This window comes from Rhinoderma darwinii, chromosome 7 (genome assembly GCF_050947455.1).
Source record: "Rhinoderma darwinii isolate aRhiDar2 chromosome 7, aRhiDar2.hap1, whole genome shotgun sequence".
NCBI classification, from domain to species: domain Eukaryota; kingdom Metazoa; phylum Chordata; class Amphibia; order Anura; family Rhinodermatidae; genus Rhinoderma; species Rhinoderma darwinii.
In genome coordinates this window covers 77,237,661-77,259,391 of record NC_134693.1, presented here as the reverse complement: position 1 = coordinate 77,259,391, position 21,731 = coordinate 77,237,661, and the positions used below count along the sequence as shown (strand labels likewise).

Below are 21,731 nucleotides of genomic sequence, written 5' to 3'. Positions count from 1 at the left end.
TTAAAGTGTTATGTGGGATTCTCATGTATTCTTCGACAGCACGTAAACTATAGATTGTTATATAGAGTACATTCCCCTGATGTCCTCTCCTTTTGTGCCAAAACTTCCATTCTATTCATGAGCCTGGAAAATCAAAACAAATAGTGTTAGGTTAGATCTAAACAGCATTTAAATTGTAAGTTGAAGGGGGGGCGCATGCACGTAGCCATGCTGTGCACACCTCTGTATAGTGTTGCTCCAAGGACAGAATTAACATCCATTCTGGACTAAATTGCATCTAAGCACCTGAGCCACGTTTTGGACAAGATGACCTGCTCAAAGAATTCGAGATCTAGGCAATCTACCTCCTCTTGACATGCCTTCTGACATGGCTAGCACGACTTCATTGGCGCCTTTTGAACTGGATCCGCTTACAGACATGCCTGTAACTGGGTTTGACATTTACGCAAACATAAGAACATTTTCACTACTGAACTTTCCAAAGCAGTGGCAGACTTTACTAAGCAGTTGCAAGATCTCGGCTCCCGCATATGTGACGGGGAAGAAAGATGGATGACACTACGAATGCTCTAGCGGACAACAATTCTCACGTAAACAACTATAAACTACAAAGATATGAACACCTTGAACTGAAATTGCGACAGCCATGAAGAAGTGACCCTTAAACTTTTCCAGGCACTCCTATTCCCACCCATAATTTGTGCATTATCTGAATATCTTGTTCTTTCAAGTGTGTTTCCTATTGGATCAGCAGGTCTGCCTGTAATTTTTTCAAGTGATGAAGCATCATAATGCATTTATGTGGGGATTGTAGCCTCTTAACATTCCAAGTTATCAATTTCATGTTATGAAAAATATGTAACAGGAATTCTCTATCGGGCCTCTCCCAGGAATAGCAAAGCGGGTATCATCCACCGAGCCGTTCCCTCTCCCCCCCCCCCTAAAAAGTGAACCAACAACTTGACAACTGTAGCAGAGTAAACCAGGTCATTCACCTCATTTTTTTCGCACATGTGATCATGGAATCTCTGTACATTCTACTGTGAAATAAACACCTAAGAAGGTGCATATACATCAAATATCCTATAATGGACATACAAAAGCCTGAGCTCAGGAGTCCTGCACCCGACATAATAGAATAAGTGCATTAAAGAAAATCTTTCCTCCATGTGTTTTACCACATAATTTTCACAGCCTAAGTAACTTACACGTTTTTAAGCGATAAGAAATACTTGTGAATCTCCCTTATGTCATCCCTAAAATAGAGTAGAGAAGTAAAAACAGGTTTGTCCCTTAATTTCTTCAGTCTGGGGAAGAAGAGGCTACTCCTTCTCTGGATCCTCTTTTCCTGGATCGTCCCCTACTAGGGATTTACGTCTTTGGGAAAGGGTAACTTCTCCATCTTGATGTCCACATATCGAGCTGCTTTTCCCGGAAAGGAAAAGGATTCCATACCCCCTCCTGGCTCAAATATTTTAAGAATGGCAGGGAATTGTAGTGCGAAACTAATGTTCCTTTGTACCAGATCAGAGCATACTGTGCTGAAGGCACTTCTCTTCCTTGTAACTTCAGGTGAATGATCTCCAAACAACAGAATTTTGTGACCTCGCAGCCTAGTATGAGCAGAGTCTCTGCGATAGACCTGCAGAATGTTGGTTTTATCCACATAGTCCAAATATTTCACAATGACAGGCCGTGGCCTTACTGGAGCGCCATCTTGAGCCTGATGCCTTATCGGCCCCACTCTATGAGCCCTCTCCGCTCTCAGCGGTGCTTGTAAGCCCAATTTTTGCGGATGTTATACTGCACACAGTTTTAGTAGTTGGCTCGTGGGCAGTGTTCCCTATAAGGTGCGTGGCTGCACACCTTCCACAGTCCGTCCGCTCAGTAAAATTTAAAGCGGCGGGCGGACGAAGTGGCATCGCTAGCACCGGAAGGGGCTCCGGTGCTAGCGACAGCCACATTCACTTTGTATGAGCATCCTCAGGACGCACATATAAATGAATACTATAGGCTCAGTGGCGTAACTATAGGGATCGCAATTGCGACCCTGCCCCGAAGCCAGAGGGGCCTGCGGCCCCCCGCACCACATCAAGGAAAAGTTACTATAGTAACTGGGGCCTATGTAATAAACTACACGGGCCCCTGTTACTATAGTAACTGACAGTACTTACCCTCCTTTCCGGAGCGCAGCGGAGGTTCTGATGTCACAGCGCTGTGCGCTGCACACAGCATCCCGACACTCAATGAAGTGAGGACCTCCGCTGCCGCTGAAGAGGAAGGTAAGTTTAATACCACTGTATTTCTGAAGCTGATGGGTCGGGTTCCGACTACCGGGACCCCCGCCAATCAGCTGTTTTGAAGGGGGTGCAGAGCTCGTACGAGCGCTACTTACCCTTCATTCCGGTCACTTTCTCACACTGAATCTCTGACATGACGTGTCAGCGATTTACAGTGTGAGCAAGTGAGGGAAATAAAGGGGAAGCAGTGCTCGTACGAGCACTGCACCCCCTTTAAAACAGCTGATTGGCAGGGGTCCTGGGAGTCGGACACCGACCCATCCGCTATTGATGGCCTATCCTGAGGATAGGCCATCAATGTTTAGGGACTGGACAACCCCTTTAACGTGTGTTAGGCTTAGATACAGGGCCCCAGCAGACTGTAATCTTATACTGTATAAGATTACTGTATGCTGGACCCTGTATCTAAGCCTACCTTAGGCTTAGATACAGGGTCCAACAAACAGTATCACACATGCACTTGGGCCCTGTATATAAGGCCCTGTTCACATCACTGCTACCCTTCCGTTGAGGGGTCCTGTCGGATTAACCCCTCATCAGAAAGGCAAATGGAAACCTAGCTTCCGTTTGCATCACCATTGATCTCAATGGTGATGGAAACTTTGCTAATGGTTTCCGTTTGTCACCGTTGTGAACGGGTTATGTTGTTTTGGCGGAATCAACAGCGCAGTCGACAATGCAAAACAACGGAACCCTGCCACAGCGGTGACAAACGGAAACCGTTAGCAATGTTTCCGTCACCATTGAGATCAATGGTGAGGGAAACTGAAGCGGTGGTTTCAGTTTGCCTTTCTGTTGAGGGGGTTAACCCAACGGAACCCGTCAACGGAAGGGCTGCAGTGATGTGAACAGGCCCTTACTAATGTTTTTTATTGTGTCTTTTTACAGGTTCAGTCGTTGGACTTCGTGCGATTCGAGGACTACTTCTATGATGGCTTTTTTATTCTCAATAAAATGGTTAATGAGGGTTGTGTGTGTTTTTTCAATAAATCAATTTTTTCTATGTCTTTGTATTTTTTTAAATCTTTATCGCTACCACCTTACTAGTGGCTGCTAACTGATTGACAGAGTCCATTACTAAGTCGGGGCTTAGTATTAGCCGGTGAAATGGCCAAAACTAACCCCCATTATTACCCTGGTACCCACCGCCACCAGGGGTGCCAGGAAGAGCCGGGTACAATCCAGTACCCGACCATCTGCAGTGATGGTCGGGCACTGGGGAGGGCGCAGGCTGGTACCCCTCCGTCACTACAGATGGTCGGGTACTGGATCGTACCCGGTTCTTCCTGGTACCCCTAGTGGCGGTGGGTACCGGGGAAATAATAGGGGTTAGTCTTAGCCTCTTCATGTCTAACATTAAGCCCCGCCTTAGTAATGGGCGTTGTCAATCAGCCAGCAGTCGTTACTAAGGTGATAGTAATAAGTTTAAAAAAAATACAAAGACATAGATAAAATATTTTTATTGAAATAAAAATCCCACACACAACCCTCGTTATCCATTTTATTGAGAATAAAAAAAACACAGTTATCGAAGTAGTTCTGGAATCTGAAGTAGTCCAACAACCGAACTTGTAAAAAAACACAAAAATAATTAGTAACACATAAAAAAGGAAAATTATTCTTATACTTACCTTTCCTGGGTCCAGTGTGATACTGTCTGCTGAGCCACTGTATCTAATCCTATAATGTGTGATACGGTCTGCTGGGCCCTATATCCAATCCTATCATGAGTGATTCTGTCTGCTGAGCCACTGTATCTAATCCTATAATGCGAGATACAGTCTGCTGGGCCCTATATCTAATCCTATCATGTGTGATACCGTCTGCTGGGCCCTATATCTAATCCTATCATGTGTGATACAGTCTGCTGGGTCACTGTATCTTATCCTATAATGTGTGATACTGTCTGCTGGGCCCTATATCTAATCCTATCATGTGTGCAGGGGCGTAGCTAAAGGCTCATGGGCCCGATGCAAAAACTTCTCATGGCCGACATTCCACAGCTTTCAGCTGCATCGCTGGGTCTCCTAAGTGACACAACAATGCAGCACTAGCAGCCGGGGGCGTCACTAAGGGCTTAAAATGTCAGGGGAAATAGCCCCAATACATATGAGTGCCCCCCCCCCCCCCAAAAAAAAATATGTGTATAGGAGACAGCATAGCATATCTATAGCACTACGAACCTATAAACTATGGATAGGATTAGATACATTGGCTCAGCAGACAGTATCACACATGATAGGATTAGATACAGTGGCAGAGCAGACAGTATCACACATGATAGGATTAGATACAGTGGCTGAGCAGACAGTATCACACATGATAGGATTAGATACAATGACTCAGCAGACAGTATCACACATGATAGGATTAGAGATAGGGCCCAGCAGACAGTATCACACATGATAGGATTAGATACAGGGCTCAGCAGACAGTATCACACATGATAGGACTAGATACAGTGGCTCAGCAGACAGTATCACACATGATAGGATTAGATACAGTGGCTTAAGGCAGTATCACACATGATAGGATTAGATACAGTGGCTCACAGACAGTATCACACATGATAGGATTAGATACAGTGGCTCAGCAGACAGTATCACACATGATAGGATTAGATACAGTGGCTCAGCAGACAGTATCACACATGATAGGATTAGATACAGTGGCTCAGAAGGCAGTATCACACATGATAGGATTAGATACAGTGGCTCAGCAGACAGTATCACACATGATTAGATTAGATATAGGGCCCACCAGACAGTATCACACATGATCGGATTAGATACAAGACTCAGCAGACTGTATCACACATGATCAGATTAGATACAGGACTCAGCTTGCTGACATTGCGGCTCCAGCGCTGGACCCAGGAAAGGTAAGAATAATAATTTTGCTTCTTTATGTGTTACTGATTATTTTTGTGTGTTTGTGTTTTTTTACAGGTTCGGTTATTGGACTTCGGATACGAGGACTTCAATGACAGCGTTTTTTTTATTCTCAATAAAATGGTTAATGAGGGTTGTGTTTTTTTATTTCAATAAAATATTTTTTCTATGTGCTTGTATCTTTTTAAACTTTATTATTACCACCTTAGTAATGGCCGCTGGCTGATTGACAACCTCCATTACTAAGGCAGGGCTTAATGTTAGCCGGTGCAAAGGCCAACACTAACCCCCATTATTACCCCGGTACCCACCGCCACCAGGGGTACTGGGAAGAGCCGGGTACGAACCAGTACCCATCCATCTGTAGTGACGGGCAGGCACCGGGGTGGCCGCAGGCTGGTAGTATTAGGCTGGGGAAGGCCAAAAAGAGTGGCATCTACCACCCTGGTAATGCTGCCTACTGCTGATGTGTTGTATCTGGCTGGTTATGAAAATTGGGGGGGGGGGGACCCGACATCGTTCTTTCCAATTATTTTTTATTTTATATTTTTAAAATGACGTGGGGTCCCCCCATTTTTCATAACCAGCCAGATACAATAAAGCAGCAGCAGCCTAGCATCATCAGGGTGGGTAAGGCCACTGTTTTTGGCCTTTCCCCTCCTGATAATACCAGCCTGCGGCCACCCCGGTGGCCGACCATCACTACAGATGGTCAAGTACTGGATGGTACCCGGCTCTTCCCAGCACCCCTGGTGGCGGGTACCGGTGTAATAAAGGGGGTTAGTGTTAGCCTCTGCACTGGCTAACACTAAGCCCTTCCTTAGTAATGGATGCTGTCAATCAGCCAGCAGCCATTACTAAGGCGGTAGTAATATAGTTAATATAAAAAAACACAAAGACACAGAAAAAATATTTTATTGAAATGAAAAAAAAAACACACAACCCTCATTAACCATTTTATTGATAATAAAAAAGCCGTCATCGAAGTAGTCCTGGAATCCGACGTAGTCCAACGACCGAACCTGTAAGAAAACACACAAAAAAACCGATTAGTAACACATGTGTTAGGCTTAGATACAGGGCCCATGTGTGATACTGGCTGTGGGAACCTGTATCTAAGCCTAGCACAAGGTAGGCTTTGATACAGGGTCCAGCAGACAGTAATCTTATACAGTATAAGATTACTGTGTGCTGGGGCCCTGTATCTAAACCTTCAGTGTGGTAGGCTTAAATACAGGGCCCATCAGACAGGATCACACATGGGTCATGTATCTAAGCCTACCATGTGATTGCCTTAGATACAGGGCCCAGCAGACAGGATCACACAATCTGTGATCCTGTCTATTGGGCCCTCTAAGCCTGCTACATCGTAGGCTTAAAGGGGTTAACCAGTCCCTAAACATTGATGGCCTATCCTCAGGATAGGCCATCAATAGCTGATGTGTCGGGGTACGAGTGCTGCGGCCCCTTCAAAACAGCTGATTGGCGGGTCCTGGGAGTCGGACCCCGTCAGTCAGGGCTACTAATCTTACTGTAAAGGATCTGCCAGGCACAGCTTCTGTGTCAACGCCCATAGGTAATCAGTCCGCACCTACTTCTATGTCTGTGAGACTGACTCCATCTTCCACCACTCAGGATGGCAGGCTTAGGAGTGGGAGAGCCTATCACAGCCTGGCCAGACGGAGCTAGCTCCCGCCCTCTGTCTATTTATACCTGCCTTTCCTGTTCCTCCTTGCTTGTGATTCTTCTCGTTTGGTTTCCTGGCCCTGCTGCAGCTTCTTGAACTATTTGTCCCTGCTTCATACTGACCCTGGCTTACTGACTACTCTCCTGCTCTGCGTTTGGTACCTTGTACACTCCTGGTTTGACTCGGCTTGTTCACTACTCTCCTGCTCTGCGTTTGGTACCTCGTACACTCCTGGTTTAACTGGGCTCGTTCACCACTCTTGTTGCTCACGGTGTTGCTGTGGGCAACTGCCCCATTTCCCTTGCTTCTGTGTACCCTTGTCGGTTTGTCTGTCGTGCACTTATTGAGCGTAGGGACCGTCGCCCAGTTGTACCCCGTCGCCTAGGGCGGGTCGTTGCAAGTAGGCAGGGACTGAGTGGCGGGTAGATTAGGGCTCACTTGTCTGTTTCCCTACCCCCCTGACATTACATAATCACAAGCCCTTATACCTAGTCTACCCTGGTCCCTGACACTACTATAGACCCCCTTGAGACCCTGGCTCAGCAAATGCAGGGTCTCTCCCTACAGGTCCAGGCCCTGGCTCAGAGGGTCAACCAGCCTGATGCTACCATGGTAGTGCCCCTCACCTCTTGAACCCCACCTCAAGTTGCCTGACCGGTTCTCAGGGGACCAGAAGACTTTTCTCTCCTTTCGGGACAGTTGTAGGCTCTATTTTCGCTTAAAGCCCCACTCCTCAGGTTCTGAGAGCCAGCGGGTGGGTATAATTATGTCCCGGCTCCAGGGAGGGCCCCAAGAATGGGCCTTCTACTTGGCTCCTGACGCCCCTGAACTTTCCTCCGTTGATCTTTTCTTTTCTGCTCTCGGACTCATTTATGACGAGACTGACAAGACTGCCTTTGCCGAGAGTCAGCTGGTGACCTTACGTCAGGGTAAGAGACCTGTTGAGGAGTATTGTTCTGACTTTAGGAAGTGGTGCGTAGCTTCTCGGTGGAAGGACCCTGCCTTAAGGTGCCAGTTTAGGTTGGGTCTGTCGAACGCCCTGAAAGACCTGCTAGTTAGCTATCCCTCTTCTGACTCCCTAGACCAGGTTATGGCTTTAGCGGTACGACTTGACCGACGTCTCAGGGAACGACAACAAGAACGTTTTTGTGTTTTCTCCTCTGACTCCCCCATGATGCCTCCCGAGGATCCGTTGCTTCATTCTTCCACGGAAGACTCGGAGGTACCTATGCAACTCGGGGCCTCCGTGTCCCCCCAACAACGTAGAGAGTTCCGCAGGAAGAATGGTCTCTGCTTCTGTTGTGGGGATGACAAGCATCAAGTGAACAACTATCCTAGGCGTAGGAATAAGCAGCCGGAAAACTTCCGCGCCTAAGTGATCATCGGGGAGGTCGCTTGGGCGCACAGGTATTTCACGTAAATATGAAACGTAATAAAATCTTGCTTCCCTTTCAGGTCTCTTTTGGTGGTAGGTCTGCTACCGGCAGTGCCTTCGTGGATTCAGGGTCTTCTGCTAATATCATGTCTGTGGAATTTGCTATGTCTCTAGCTATGCCTTTGATTGATTTGCCTAAACCTGTCCCGGTAGTGGGTATCGACTCCACTCCTCTTGCTAATGGTTATTTTACACAGCATACCCCTGTTTTTGAACTCCTTGTTGGCTCCATGCATTTGGAGCAGTGCTCTGTACTGTTGATGCAGGGATTATCGTCCGATTTGGTTTTAGGCCTTCCCTGGTTGCAGTTGCATAATCCCACGTTTGACTGGAATACTGGGGATCTTACCAAATGGGGTAATGAATGCTTGACGTCATGTTTTTCTGTTAATTCTATTTCTCCCCCTGAGGAGGTGAACACGCTACCTGAGTTTGTTCAGGACTTCGCTGATGTTTTCTCTAAGGAGGCCTCCGAAGTGTTACCTCCTCATAGAGAATACGATTGCGCTATCGATTTGGTACCAGGAGCTAAGCTCCCTAAGGGTAGGATATTTAATCTCTCTTGTCCCGAGCGTGAAGCCATGAGAGAGTATATCCAGGAATGCCTGGCCAAGGGTTACATTCGCCCCTCTACTTCTCTAGTAGGTGCTGGCTTCTTCTTCATAGGGAAGAAGGATGGTGGTCTTAGGCCATGCATTGACTACCGTAACTTGAATAAGGTCACTGTAAGGAACCAGTATCCCCTTCCTTTGATTCCTGATCTCATTAATTAGGTTCAGGGGGCCCAATGGTTCTCTAAGTTTGATCTACGGGGGGCGTATAACCATATCCGCATCAAAGAGGGGGATGAGTGGAAGACTGCGTTTAACACGCCCGAAGGTCATTTCGAATACCTCGTCATGCCCTTTGGGTTGTGTAATGCTCCCGCGGCCTTCCAGAATTTCATAAATGAGATTTTAAGAGATTACCTGGGGGTATTTCTTGTAGTGTACCTTGATGACATACTTGTGTTTTCCAAGGACTGCTCCTCCCACATTGAGCATGTCAGGAAGGTGCTCCAGGTCCTTCGGGAAAACAAACTGTTTGCGAAGACCGAAAAATGTGTGTTTGGGGTGCAGGAGATACCATTTTTGGGTCAAATCCTCACTCCTCATGAATTCCGCATGGACCCCGCCAAGGTCCAGGCTGTGGCGGAATGGGTCCAACCTGCCTCCCTGAAGGCGTTACAGTGCTTCCTGGGGTTCGCTAATTATTACAGGAGATTTATCGCTAACTTCTCGGTCATCGCTAAGCCTCTTACGGATCTCACTCGCCCCGGTGCTGGTTCAGCCCAACCAAATGGAGCCATTTATCGTGGAGGTTGACGCGTCCGAGGTGGGAGTGGGGGCTGTCTTGTCCCAGGGTACCAGGTCCCTCACCCATCTACGTCCCTGTGCCTACTTCTCCAGGAAGTTTTCGCCCACTGAGAGTAACTATGATATTGGCAACCGCGAACTCTTAGCCATTAAATGGGCATTTGAAGAGTGGCGCCACTTCCTGGAGGGGGCTAGGCACCAGGTAATGGTCCTTACCGACCACAAGAATCTGGTTTTCTTAGAATCTGCCCGGAGGCTAAACCCGAGACAAGCTCGATGGGCGTTATTTTTTACCAGATTCAACTTTTTGGTTACCTATAGGGCTGGGTCTAAAAATATTAAGGCTGATGCACTGTCGCGTAGCTTCATGGCCAGCCCTCCTTCGGAGGAAGATCCTGCTTGTATTTTGCCTCCAGGTATAATCATTTCCTCTATTGATTCTGATTTAGTCTCTGAAATTGCGGCTGATCAAGGTTCAGCTCCCGGGAACCTTCCTGAGAACAAGCTGTTTGTTCCCCTGCAATTCCGGCTAAGGGTACTTAGGTAAAATCATGACTCCGCACTATCTGGTCATCCAGGCATCCTGGGTACCAAGCACCTCATTGCCAGAAACTATTGGTGGCCTGGGTTGCCTAAAGACGTTAAGGCCTACGTCGCCGCTTGTGAAGTTTGTGCTAGGTCCAAGACTCCCATGTCCCGACCAGCTGGCTTACTACGTTCTTTGCCCATTCCCCAGAGACCTTGGATCCATATCTCCATGGATTTTATCACCGATTTGCCTCCATCTCAAGGCAAGTCGGTGGTGTGGATTGTAGTAGATCGCTTCAGTAAGATGTGCCACTTTGTGCCCCTCAAGAAACTACCCAATGCTATGACGTTAGCTACCTTGTTTGTCAAACACATCCTGCGTCTCCATGGAGTCCCTGTCAATATTGTTTCTGACAGAGGGGTACAATTTGTTTCATTGTTTTGGAGAGCCTTCTGTAAAAAGTTGGAGATTGATCTGTCCTTCTCCTCTGCCTTCCATCCTGAAACTAATGGCCAGACTGAGAGGACGAATCAGTCTCTAGAACAATATTTAAGGTGTTTTATCTCTGACTGTCAATATGATTGGGTCTCCTTCATGCCCCTCGCCGAATTTTCCCTTAATAACCGGGTCAGTAGCTCGTCAGGGGTTTCCCCCTTTTTCTGTAATTTTGGGTTTAATCCACGGTTCTCCACCGTTTCACCTGGTAGTTCCAACAATCCCGAGGTAGAGGTCGTTCATCGGGAACTGTGCACAGTCTGGGCCCAGGTTCAGAAGAACCTAGAGGCGTCCCAGAGCATACAAAAAACTCAGGCAGATAGAAAACGTTCTGCTAACCCCTTGTTTATGGTCGGGGATCTGGTGTGGCTATCGTCAAAGAACTTGCGCCTTAAAGTCCCGTCCAAGAAGTTTGCTCACCGGTTTATAGGGCCGTACAAGGTCATTGAAGTCCTCAATCCTGTCTCCTTCCGACTAGAGTTGCCCCCATCTTTTCGAGCACACGACGTGTTTCATGCCTCCCTCCTTAAACGCTGCTCCCCGTCCTTGGCTCCCTCGAGGAAACTTCCTGTCCCCGTTCTCACCCCTGAGGGGGTAGAATTCGAGGTGGCCAAGATTGTGGACAGCAAGATGGTCCAAGGCTCCCTCCAGTACATGGTCCATTTGAGAGGATACGGGCCTGAGGAGAGGACTTGGGTACCCGCCCGGGATGTTCACGCTGGGGTATTGGTCAGGAGGTTCCACCTTCGTTTCCCCAATAAACCAGGTCCACCTAGAAAGGGTCCGGTGGCCCCTCATAAAAGGGGGGTACTGTAAAGGATCTGACAGGCACAGCTTCTGTGTCAACGCCCATAGCTAATCAGTCTGCACCTGCTTCTATGTCTGTGAGACTGACTCCATCTTCCACCACTCAGGATGGCAGGCTTAGTAGTGGGAGAGCCTATCACAGCCTGGCCAGACGGAGCTAGCTCCCGCCCTCTGTCTATTTATACCTGCCTTTCCTGTTCCTCCTTGCTTGTGATTCTTCTCGTTTGGTTTCCTGGCCCTGCTGCAGCTTCTTGAACTATTTGTCCCTGCTTCATACTGACCCTGGCTTACTGACTACTCTCCTGCTCTAGTTTGGTACCTCGTACACTCCTGGTTTGACTCGGCTTGTTCACTACTCTCCTGCTCTACGTTTGGTACCTCGTACACTCCTGGTTTGACTCGGCTCGTTCACCACTCTTGTTGCTCACGGTGTTGCCGTGGGCAACTGCCCCATTTCCCTTGCTTCTGTGTACCCTTGTCGGTTTGTCTGTCGTGCACTTATTGAGCGTAGGGACCGTCGCCCAGTTGTACCCCGTCGCCTAGGGCGGGTCGTTGCAAGTAGGCAGGGACTGAGTGGCAAGTAGATTAGGGCTCACTTGTCTGTTTCCCTACCCCCCTGACATTACACTTACCTTCCTCTTCAGCCGCGGCGGAAGTTCTGTCCTCTCGATGTTGTGCGCGGTGCATAACGCTGTGACGTCATGCGCTGCACACAGCGCTTAACGTTAGGACCTCCGCTGCGATCCGAAACCAGGAAGGTAAGTACACTCTGTTACTATAGTAACAGGGGCCCGCGGCCCGAGTTACTATAGTAACTTTGTATTGATGTGGTGCGGGGGGCTGTGGGCCCCCTGGCTTCGGGGCCCAGTCGCAATTGCGACCACTGCGACCCCTATAGCTACGCCAGTGCATGTGTGATACTGTCTGCTGAGCGACTGTATCACACAGCGCCTAAAATTTCACATCCTTAACAACGCCTAAAATCTCTTCCAACGTAATATCCCTATCTAGAATATCTTTTTCTGCTATAGACAGTAACGGAAATGTCAAGTCATCCAAATAGCTCTCTAAATCCTGTTCAGAGTAGGTACTACGGGAAGTGTACAGGTCAGCATAGTATCTATGGAACCTCTCTACTATCTGCTCAGCATTGTGGAGCAACCACCATCCTCCTGCAAAATCTGAAGAATAGCCGGCAAGGACTGAGATCTGTGGACCAGATGAGCCAGCAATCTATTGGATTGGTTACCTAGTTCAAAGGCATTCTGCTTAAGAAAAAACATCAGCGAAATCCAAAATGAAGGTATTCTCCAGTTCAATCTACTGATAGTTCTATCAAACAACTGGAACTCAACCTATAGCAGAGCATGATCCGAAACTCCCCTAGGGGCATAATCAATACTAGAGGTCAGGGGAACCATCGAGGTGGACATGAACATGTAGTCTATTCTGGACAACGCACCTCTAGAGGGGGTAAAACAAGAATAATCCTTGACATTAGGGTGTCTAGCCTTCCAAAACTCCACCCAACCCAGCTCAGATGTCAGTCTATATAGAGAAGTAGGTGTCAGTGACACTGGGGCACACCCCAGCCCTTGAAATTTATCAAGGTTCTGTTCTAGGAGCATGTTATAGTCTCCCATACATAAAATCTTTGCATCCGGAAAGTTAAACACAAAATTTGCAGCAAGCTGTAGAACTGATAGAGTAGCCGGCGGAGGGATGTAAACCCCAATGATCACATAGTGTATACAGTTAACATAAGCATGCACAAAGATGTATCTACCCTCGCTATCTAAGACAACCCTAGACACCTCCCAGCGGACCGAGTATTGCACCAGAATCGACACCCCGCGGGAGTTTGAGGTGTGCCGGACCCATTGAATTCATGACTTCTGCAATCTACCAACGGTATCTGCTTTTAAATTAGTCTCCTGAGGACACCGAATGTGAGGACCAAATCTACAAACATGTGCAAAAATCACCATCCTTTTACGGGACTGCGCTAAACCCTGGATATTCCAGGACATCACTTTTAGGGTCGACATAATAGGAGTAATAGTGTACAATCATGTGAAGGATACATCCGTATAGATAGAAAGCAGACATGAACATAAACATCATGAAAAATACATTCCATATATACACGTGTAATGTACAGCTCTAAAACATACAAAATAACAAGGCCTATATCAGGCCAACTTGATAGCAAATTCCATCTCAAAACATGCAAGTACATAAAACACAGCTAATGCATACTACAAGAGTGGAATGTACAAACTTCGTGGCTTAAGTTTCCGGCGTACCTGTGCATACAAAAAAGCAAACATAGAATGCTCTGCACCGATAGTTCTCATAACAACTATGTAGCTCCCGCTAACTTAAATGTAGGCCAGAACAACCAGTGTAGGTGAAGGAGGGTACAGTCCCCGAGATAGTGGAGTTATATCCTAAGATCAACCGACCAGTAGAAATACGGACATCTCCCTTAGCGCAGGTTAAAGATATAGTCACCATGCAAAGTACAACAGGAATGACGAGGAGAGCAGTTCCAAATCCTCAAAAAACCTTTAGGATGGTCCTCTCGGCGTCGTCGGATCCAATCCTCAGCTTCTCCAGGATCCACGAAGAACACAGGTTTTTCTCCATCTGTGATCCAAAGTCTTGCCGGATATGCAATGGAGTAGGGTATATTCAAATCCCTCAGATGCTTTTTCACTGATATAAAAGTGGCACCTTTTTTTTGCAATTCTGCAGAAAAATCAGGAAAAAGGGAAATAAGAACATTTTGGTATTTAATCTCCTGCCGCTTCCTTGCCATCTGAAGGATCAAATCCCGGTCCTTCCAATTCAGAAGTCTCGGGGGCATTCCCGGCAGTGGCGGTCTAGCTGGCACACAGTGTGCACGTTCCACAACAAATGCCGATGAGAATGAGGCATCTGTAAAGGTAGACCGGAGCCATTGCTCGATAAAAGTCTCAGGAGAAGAGCCAACAGCCCTTTCAGGCATACCAATTATGCGCACATTGTTCCTTCGGGAACGATTTTCGAGATCATCACATTTCTGCATCCACAGCTCTACTGACCTCTCAATAGTCAACAGACAATCCGGCAAGCATACCGCACCATCCTCCAGGAGGAGGAGATGTGATGGAGAGGAGGAGATGTGATGTTCAGTCTCTTTCACCCTCTCTCTGAGGTACTGCACGTCATGGCGGAGCAGACCGAGGTCCACTCTCACCTCATCAATCTTCCCAGTCAAGGAAGTAGTGGAAGACGTGATTGCCCTAAGGAGCTGTTCATACACTTGCTTCAGGGTGAGTTCATCCTCTGTTCCAGACTCCTCTGAGTGTTAGAAGAAGAATGACCACGTGGCAGTTTGCGCGGCATCTGGGAGACTTGGGCGCCATTTTGGGATCCGTCCCTCGCATATCCCTTAAGTTTCTCCGCTGCAGAGGACTACTTTGTAGGGCCCATAATTATCACCCTCCGGTGCTCGGATCTTCAAGCCGATACTGATGATGTGAGTGGCATCAGGATAATAGGCAGGATAACCACAAAGTTAACGTAGAAGCGGGAGCACCATCTAAGTGTGATCGCTCATGTCGCTAGTTGGCCACGCCCCCCAGACACAATTCAATTTAATCCTTCAATTTATCTGTGGTTTCCACTGTGGAAAGTTTATCTTTCACTTACTCTAAAAATCTCTCACCGAAATAGGTACTTCTGGGCTGCTTGATTCCATGTGGTATTAGCTGCCCAATGGCAAAATTCTGCTTTGTATTCAGCAACACAGCGTTTTCCTTGTCGCTGATTCTGCAGTTTAGCTTCAGCTGTGGCACAACGATGAGGCTCATCAAAAACTTGCTTCACAGCAGTGATAATATCATCCAAAACTTTCAGATTGCTGTTCTTTTTTACATAAGGAAAGGCCCATGCTTTCTGTTAGAAGATTGATTATAAATAATACTGTTTTCCTTTATCCCCTTGGTACCGCAGCAATTATTATTTTTTTTTTCACATTCATTTTCGTTTCTTCATCCTCACATAACAAAAGCTATAACTTTTTTATTTTTTCGTCGACAATGCCGTATGAGGATTCGTTTTTTGCCGGACAAATTGATGTTTTTTATAGCACAATTTATTGTTGTTTTTTGAATTTTGTAATTACGGCGTTTATCATGTGCTAAAAATGACATGTTAACTTAATTCTGCGAGTTAATCCGATTACGGCGATACCAAATTTATATATTTTTTTTAATGTTTTACCCCCTTTTGTATGGTTTACACAAGAAAAAAACAGCGATATTTGTTAAAAAACAACTTTGTGTCGCCATATTCGGAGAAGCATAACTTTTTTAATTTTTCTGTCGATTGAGCAGTTTGAAGGCTTGTCTTTTGTGTGGCGAGCTGTAGTTGTTATTTGTATCAATTTGGGATACGTGCAACTTTTTGATCACTTTTTAATCCAATTTTTTAGAAGCGGACGTGAACAAAAAACTGCAATTCTGTGATTTTTCTATTTTTTGCAGGTTAAATAATGGTAATAGTTTACACTTTTACGTTCATGGCGATATCAATCATAAGAGGCTTAATAGGAGCAGAAAAACGGCAGACCTGGGGGCCTCCTTTAGGACAGCTATGGGTTGCAATGGGCTGATGGAGGGGGCCACCCCCTCTTCAAACGCCATAGGTACTGCGGTTGCTATTGACCTAGTATCTCAGTGGTTAAACAGCCACAATAGAGTTATCTCCGATCCCAGCAGTTGCGGTGAGGTGTCAGCTGTAACATATAGCTGACACTTGCTGAGTATAAAGCGGGTGCATATGAAAATATAAACGCATTGGTTAAGGAAGCCTTGGTAATAAGGACATTCACCAATGAACTTTGATGGTAGGGGCATGTGTGAACTTGAATCTGCAACTGAGCCACGCATATCCAGAAGTTGATTTTGCATCTGAGAAAATCTTTCTTGATAAGTGGTGCCAAATTTTTGTAGTTCAGCAATTTGTTGCCTCATTGTAGTCAAAGGACCTGGTCCTGCAGGTTTCATATCTAGACCAAACTGATCTGTCTAGATCCTTAGCAGATTTTTAGTCTAGTGGCTGAAACAATCAGGCAGGAGAGAGCTAATAGCAAGAGAAGTCAAGTAACAGTCCAGGTTCTGTACGCAGAAAAGCGGCAACAGGTTGTAGTGTGTAGCAGAAACATACTCGGTAAATATTGATTGTTTAATGAAAAGAGCCTCTGCCTGGGATACAGGAGTTTCTGGGCTCAAATCCTGACGAAATATCACAATGACTATAATAATAAATTTAGAAACAATAAAGGGGGAACCTAGGAGCAGGCCGCATACAACTTATGTATAATAAAACTATATACAGACATTTTCTAAGCTGCTCAAGTGGTGTCTGCAGAGAGCCAAAATTTTATAATTTAAAGGGGTTGGCCAGGAATACATTTATTTCTATTTTAACTTAATGTGACATAAATAATTAACTTTCTAATATAATGTCTGTTTACCTGTGGCAGCGTTACTGACCGAACCCAGAGTAAATTTTTAATTTCCTGTGACGTTCCGTGTCTTTGCTCAGCCAGCACTTGTGGCTGAGCAGGGTCCGACGTGTCATCAATTACGTTTTCAGCCAGTGGGCCATGCGGCTGTTTCATGAGCTCTTCTGAGCTCCGCCTCTGGTCCCACTGCCTGTAAATGTACACTACCGATCAAAAGTTTAGGGTCACTTAGAAATTTCCTTATTTTTGAAAGAAAAGCACAGGTTTTTTCAATGAAGATAACATTAAATTAATCAGAAATACACTCTATACATTGCTAATATGGTAAATGACTATTCTAGCTGCAAACGTCTGGTTTTTAATGCAATATCTACATAGGTGTATAGAGGCCCATTTCCAGCAACCATCACTCCAGTGTTCTAATGGTACATTGTGTTTGCTAACTGTGTTAGAAGGCTAATGGATGATTAGAAAATACTTGAAAACCCTTGTGCAATTATGTTAGCACCGCTGTAAACAGTTTTGCTGTTTAGAGGAGCTATAAAACTGACCTTCCTTTGGACTGGTTGAGAATCTGGAGCATTACATTTGTGGGTTCGATTAAACTCTCCAAATGGCTAGAAAAAGAGAGCTTTCATGTGAAACTCAACAGTCTATTCTATTCTTAGAAATAAAGGCTATTCCATGCGAGAAATTGCCAAGAAACTGAAGATTTCCTACAATGGTGTTTACTACTCCCTCCAGAGGACAGCACAAACAGGCTCTAACCAGAGTAGAAAGAGAAGTGGGAGGCCCCGCTGCACAACTGAGCAACAAGACAAGTACATTGGAGTCTCTAGTTTGAGAAATAAAAATGTATAGAGTGCCTACCGGCAAACAGAGCCCTTGTTTCCCAACCACCAAAATTAAAATATAAAGTTTTAATTGGTATAGACGACCATCACTAGCCCCTATACCCCTGAAGACGCTACGTTGGTAGTGAAACATGTCGGGGGGGGGGCTCTTTTGAATTTTTAACTCTGGTCCTGCTGGTCTCTTAGTAATTTAACTTACAACGTGGTGCTGCGGTCTGCAGCCGTTAGCACCTTGCTTCTTTGAATAACCACACATTGCACTATGCTGATCTCTATCAGCAATGGACCAGGAATTTTAACTTCTATGTAGTCTGTTGATGGTCGTCTATACCAATTAAAACCTTATATTTTAATTTTGGTGGTTGGGAAACAAGGACTCTGTTTGCCGGTAGGCACTCTATACATTTTGAATCCTTTGCGCCCACCAACTACTGAGGTCCACCCCTTAGTAATAGTTTGAGAAATAGACGCCTCACAGGTCCTCAACTGGCAGCTTCATTAAATAGTACCCGCAAAACGCCAGTGTCAACGTCTACAGTGAAGAGGTGACTCCGGGATGCTGGCCTTCAGGGCAGAGTGGCAAAGAAAAAGCCATATCTGAGACTGGCTAATAAAAGGAAAAGATTAATATGGGCTAAAGCACACAGACATTGGACAGCGGAAGATTGGAAAAAAAGTGTTATGGACAGATGAATCGAAGTTTGAGGTGTTTGGATCGCACAGAAGAACATTTGTGAGGCGCAGAATAACTGAAAAGATGCTGGAAGAGTGCCTGACACCATCTGTCAAGCATGGTGGAGGTAATGTGATGGTCTGGGGTTGCTTTGGTGCTGGTAAAGTGGGAGATTTGTACAAGGTAAAAGGGATTTTGAATAAGGAAGGCTATCACTCCATTTTGCAACGCCCTGCCATACCCTGTGGACAGTGCTTGATTGGAGACAATTTCATCCTACAACAGGACAATGACCCAAAGCACACCTCCAAATTATGCAAGAACTGTTTAGGGAAGAAGCAGGCAGCTGGTATTATATCTTTAATGGAGTGGCCAGCGCAGTCACCAGATCTCAACCCCATAGAGCTGTTGTGGGAGCAGCTTGACCGTATGGTACGCAAGAAGTGCCCATCAAGCCAATCCAACTTGTGGGAGGGTCTTCTGGAAGCATGGGGTGAAATTTCTCCCGATTACCTGAGCAAATTAACAGCTAGAATGCCAAAGGTCTGCAATGCTGTTATTGCTGCAAATGGAGCATTCTTTGACGAAAGCAAAGTTTGAAGGAGAAAATTATTATTTCAATTAAAAATCATTATTTCTAACCTTGTCAATGTCTTGCCTATATTTTCTAGTCATTTTGCAACTCATTTGATAAATATAAGTGTGAGTTTTCATGGAAAACACAAAATTGTCTGGGTGACCCCAAAATTTTGAACGATAGTTTAGTTGATGCCGTGCCCTGCTCAGCCGGAAGTGCTGGCAAAGCAAAGACATGGAGCGTCGTCTCTCAGTACACTCCTCCTCCTAATCTCGTCGTTCACGCCCCCTTCTCTCTCATAGTTCTCTCACTGCTTGGCAGCCGCCTCTCTCCTCGTACACACCCTCTGGATGATGGGGGTTACATAAGTACATGGATGATGAGGTTATATAAATACAGGGATGATGGGGTTATATAAAAATCTGGTTAAGAGTATTGGGCTCTCCAGCAGTGAATGGCAAAGTGGGCATCATATAACTTTTTCATAAACTGTTTAATTGTATGGTTATTTCGGAAGGCAGATATTTACAAGTGGTATTAGATGGTACGATGGGTAGGATGAGCTTATATTGTATTTATGCACCGAATGATAATAACCATATTTTTTTCCAATTTTTGGAGGGGAAACTTATTGCAGATAAAGAATGCCAAATTCTCTTGGGGGGGGGGGCAACCTTAACTCAGTTTTATGTATGACAGAAGTCAGAAAAGGGCTGATGGTAGAATATTATCTGAAAGATCACATGATAAGGTACTATTACTGCTGTTGAATTCGACAGGTATGGTAGATGTCTGGAGAACAAAGTTCCCACTGGGGAGGGAGTTTACACATTATTCCCACGTACATGCAGCATGGTTGTGCATTGATTATTTCTTGGCCTTCTCCTTAATAGTGTTGTTGCTGTTGATATTCAAGATCTAGTGATTTCGGATCATGCACCCATTTCACTGGTTTTATCAGACACATACAGGAAAGGAACAGACATCTTATGAAGATGTCCTTCTTTTTTAGCGAATGACGAAAACTTCCAGAGACATTTGAAAGAGTGGTTGATGGAATTTAGCAGGGAAAACCAAACTCATACAGGTGATATACATGTCTTTTGGGATACAGCGAAAGCAGTCCTTAATGAGTCTAAAATGAATTAATCTTATAAGAAAACTAGTTCCAATGTCCGTAACGCATACACTGCATATACTATTAGTCCCACTGAGCCACTTAGAGATAATTGGCTTAGTGCCAAGAATGAGTTTGAAGTATGGGTAGATAGGACGGAAAAATTCCTATTAGCAAGATTGGCAAAAGGTCAATTCAGCCCTAACTCATATTGGCACTATGAGAGAGGAGAATTACGATCTACAGAAAGATACTAAAGTTATTAACAAAATATTATGCAAATAGTATGCTACACTCTACACACAAAACGCTTCTGATTTGGCAGAAGGGAAGCGTTTGTTGGATTATCTGACCTTACCCTTACCTTACTGATTCGGAGAGAGAATCTCATAATGCTTTAATTAATGAACAATAGATAATGTCGACCATAAAATCACTGCCAAACAACAAGGCTCCAGGGCCAGATGGCTTCTCTAGTGACTTTTATAAGATCATGAAAGAAGACATTTCACCTATACTAGCACCAGTATATAACCACATATTGACTAATAAAGACTTGAAGTCAGTAAATACAGCTTATATAAAAGTTTTACACAAGGAGGGGAAAGATCCAACAACCCAAATTATTAAAGGCCAATATCCCTGATACAGTTGATCAGGATATTAAAATATTATCGAAGATACTGGCAGACAGACTGTCTGTGTTACGTCCTCAATTAGAGGGACCACACCAAGTAGGATTTCTAAAAGGAAGATAGGCAGTCACAAATATCCGTACAGTTCTGACGATACAGGATGCAGTAACCAATGGGACAAACTTTAGGGGGAGTTCACCAGCACTCTTAACATTAGATGCCGAGAAGGCCTTTGATAACGTGAACTGGGGCTGGTTGGATACGATTTTAGATGACTGGGATTTAGCCATTGCTTCAGAACTATTTAGAAGCTTTATATTTAGATCCACCAGCAAGGGTATTTACTTCAGGGGTTTTATCTACCCCAATCCATCTCCAAAAGGGTATGAGGCAGGGCTGCCCCCGATCTCCCTTATTATTTAATCTAGCTTTGGAATCTTTGGCAAGACATTTTTTGACCTCCAGTGAATATGAAGGTATCAAGGTAGGAAAACAGGAAATCAAACTTACTTTCTTTGCTGATGACCTCCTACTGTTTTTTAATTCACCACAGAATCACTTGGGGGAGTACTGGAGAGGCTGAAATATTTTGGCTCCTTCTCAGGATACAAAATTAATGTTATTAAAAGCCAGCTGCTTTTCTTAACAGACAGGCAGACCGCAGACCCCTTTCATCCTGCCGACGTCTTCCTCCCCGAGGATGCCAGCACATGCGGCCGTCCTGTCCTGCAGTGACCACTAGGGTGCGCGCACAAGCTCATTCCCGGCCTTAAAGGGCTAGCATGCACACATGTTAAGAATTGACTGAATTGCCCCTTCATTCCTTGCCTGAGCGTTAGTAATTCCCATGTTAGTCTTTGC

At 45.3% G+C, this 21,731-nt stretch overlaps 1 protein-coding gene across 6 annotated transcripts in view; it reads left to right on the top strand.

Moving 5' to 3' along the window:
- DMC1 (DNA meiotic recombinase 1) overlaps positions 1–21,731 on the top strand; it is a 408,015-nt gene that overhangs the window by 225,816 nt on the left and 160,468 nt on the right. The gene's annotated exons all lie outside the window — the stretch shown is intronic.